We start from the raw sequence: 3,785 nt of genomic DNA, 5'->3' as shown, positions 1-3,785 counted from the left end.
ACATTGTCTTTTTCCTTTGATTTTTCCGGAAAATTATTAATTTTCCAGGAAAGTTTATCAGAAAGGAGAGGTGTTGCTTCTGCTGACGTCCTTTGATTGAAAAAGCCATATAGTTTGAGATAAATATGAATTTTCATGTTTAATTATATGATATTTTTCTGTGATCATTCATTATAAGAATAGACAAGAGAGCTTTATGCATGTAAACTTTCTTATTATTATAGAGGGGGGCCAATTCATAGAAAATTCTAGTTAACTACTTCATTAACTTGCCATTAAAATCACATTATATAAATTTGATTCAAAAAACTCATGTAAATAATCTTCTGCTGAAGAGTACAGAGATCTAGAGATCAACAAGTCAAGTCGTTAAGATTTGCCCCAAGATGAGAGGTGTGTCGATATCAATATCATAAAATGCAGAATATATATAAATATATTCTGGGAATTGAACATATGCTTTGTAAAAGGATGATAGACGTAACAATATTTGTTTGGACCAGCTAATTAAAACATATATATAAAAGCAATTAAAACTTGTAGTACTCCATGATGATGAAACTTTTGGAAAAAGAAAAGGAAAATGATTGGCTATCTTTCACTCTGCAAATGGATTTCTTGTCAGCTTTATGCCAAAATCTATAATCTTTTGTTGGTAGGGTACCGATTTTCATCCATGGCCATGGTCAAAATCGTCCTCTATATGTGAAGACATTTATACCAAAGACTAGGAATAATTGATAGCTGAATCAAGGACATCAGACTTATATATTATTTGGGGTCCATTCCAATTTAAAGCAAACTCCTTGTGGATCAGGTACAATTTAGGGACACTTTTTTTTTTTTTTTTTTTTTTTTTTTTTGTAACACTCAAGATTGAGATTTGAAGGTCCAAAAGCATGTGAGTTCCCGCTCAAACTAAATAGTTTCGGGTTTAATAATTGAGCTTAATCTAACCATTAATTACATTCTATAAATCATGTCATACGGTACTACCTTCTCTTTTAATTTTTAGTCAATTATTAGTCAATGTGTGCTATAATGGTATACAATAACTAGCATAATTTATAGAATTTACCTTTCTCTTTTTCTTCAGTCGTAACAAAATTGAAAAGAAAGCATAATAAATTATATATCTTGTCTACTCGCTAAGCGTCTCTTGTAGTGACATCAATCCTGTATCCACAGGTCACCACCAAAGAAGATAGAAGAAGCTCCTCTTAATCGAATGCATAAAAGTTTAACCCTAAGGGTTGGACTTAATGATCAAAGAGTCTTGCTCTATTCTTTGAGTTTTTAAGTCCAAATCTTGTGACTATCTATCATAATAATATCGTGGTTTACCTAATTATTTGAGTTCTAGTTCTGGTTTCAAATTTCAAAGAACCGTCAATTCTGGTTCCGATTCCGATTCTGGTTCCTTCAAAAAGTGCAGGGTACTCGGAACCGAACACCCCTAGGCGCCATGCTACAAGATAAATAAAAATAATTTGATTAAACGATACTAATAATTGAATTCAACAAATGATTATTGAAGTCTAAAGAATAAAAAATACCTACTATATAATAACGAAAAAGGATTCAAAAAACGTCAAATTATATAAAGAATATGATAACGAGAGTTTGATTAATTAATTTGTAAGTTGGAGAAAAAGTTTTTCTAATATATTTTACAATAATACTATGTGCACTAACCATTTTGTACTAATCCAAGTACTAATATTGAAAATTTGAATTTTTTTTTTTTTTTAGAAATTTTAAATTTTCAATGTTAGTATTTGAATTAGTATAAATTGTTAGTGCACATAGCATTGTCCTATATTTTATATCTAAGTAGTGAACCTGGGAAAATATTGGTATTAACTCGTAAGGGTATTTAGATTTTGCAGTGGGTTTTAATTTGCATGGTTGGGCATGAGATTATTCACATGCCTGTGAAATTTCACATCAAAAAAGGTGAAGAGCTTATGCTGGAGGAGATTTTACAATTTTGCATATTGAGTTGATGACATGTGCAATGTGTTGGCAGCTAGAGATGGGTGCGGGCAGGGATGGGGACCGTCTCTGCCCTGCGGGGGAGGGGTGACCCTTGTCCTCGCCCCGGTTTATATATGGGGTTTTTTCCGGGAAAATCCCCGTGGGGAATTTTCTATGTACCTATAGGTTAGAGATCTAGCATTTACACCCCTACCAACACCTGTAGGTTGGAGATATAGGCTCCGTTTGGTTCATTATTTTGGGAGTTTTTATAATACTCTTTTGGAAAAAGTTGAGTTGAGTAGTATTCTAAAAAGTTTTTTGTACATTTTTTAATAGCATTTTCTGAAAATATTTAGATTATTTTTAATCTTCTATGTTTGTTAATTTAATTAAACAGACTCAACAATAAAAGTTTATAAATTTACAAAAACACCTCGATCCACCCACATTTACCAAATTTCGACTATCACCGTCGAAATGTGGTCAGAATCTGTCGTAATGACGTACTACTGACTGGATATGACCGGTAGTGTGCCGATTTGACATATTCCGACTAGATCTGGCCGAAAAAGGCCAGATCTACGGCCGCCAGATCTGGCCGTTGATGATGGCCATATCTTGGAGGCTGCTTAGCTTTCAGTTTTTATGGGTTGCTTTTGATTTTTAAAATGTTTGTTCTTTCAAATTATGATTCTAGGAGGCTGCGATTTCGGATTTCCTTTAACAGGGCACTCCGTTACACAATTTCTGGCTACTTTGTATCCATTGAACTAACACTACATTCATAGAGACAAGAACAAATACAAACAGTAATAATCTTCACCTTCTCATTTCTCTGTTTCTCTTACAATCTTCGGTTTGTTATGGATACAATGATCTTGAAGTTCTATTGAAGCTCAAATCTTCTATGATTGCTCCCAAGATATGGTTGTTGTCAGCGGCCCGATATGGTCAAATGTGGCCGTCAACAACTAGATCTAGCGGTCGTAAATCTGATTGGAAAATGTCAGATTGGGGCACTGCCGACCATATTTAGCCGGTAGTGAGCCATGATGGCAGATTTTGATCATCTACCGATGGTGGAGCCGAAATCTAACAAATGTGGATGGAACTATTTTTGTCAATTTATAAATTTTTAATATTGAGAGTGTTTAGCACTGTTTTAAAAGCCGGACCGGCCGGTCCAACCGGTTGGACCGTGAACCGGTCACTTGTCTGGTTCGAGTCAGCATAAAACCCGCTATTACGCGATAAACCGCTTTAACCCGTCATTGGACCGTGTAAACAATGTTGGACAGCAAGAAAAACCGGCCCAATCTAAAAAATGAAAAAACCCTAAATTTCTCACTTTCTCCCTTTGCGCTGCACATTTCTTCTTCCTCAGTTGCTCCACGCGCAAAAATCTCTGAAAAAATTTGAATGAAATCGCGAAAATCTGAAAAATATCACAAATCAAAACTCAATCTTGCTGAAATCACAACCATCCCTTGCTGAAATCACAACCATTCGTTGCTGAAATCGATCGCAACTCCAGTCTCTGAAATCACGATGACGTGTTCCTTTCTCGCCGAAAATCGCGACGACGTGTTCCTCCCTCGCCGGAAATCAACAACGAGTTCCTACCTCGCCGGAAATCGATGCATGAAGGCTGATTGGCATGCATGTCTTGACAATCCAATTTGATTCAAGGTGAGTTGTAATCTTCGGGACCTTTGCTGTGAAATCTGAAATGTGTGCTTTCTCTTTGTCCTTTTTTAATAGAGAGTAAGTTTGATTGTTTGAGCTACAATTTATTAACAGAATTC

The sequence above is a fragment of the Pistacia vera genome, unplaced genomic scaffold, assembly GCF_008641045.1.
Source record: "Pistacia vera cultivar Batoury unplaced genomic scaffold, PisVer_v2 Contig1045, whole genome shotgun sequence".
In the NCBI taxonomy this organism is placed as follows: domain Eukaryota; kingdom Viridiplantae; phylum Streptophyta; class Magnoliopsida; order Sapindales; family Anacardiaceae; genus Pistacia; species Pistacia vera.
Note: the sequence above shows the minus strand (reverse complement) of the source record.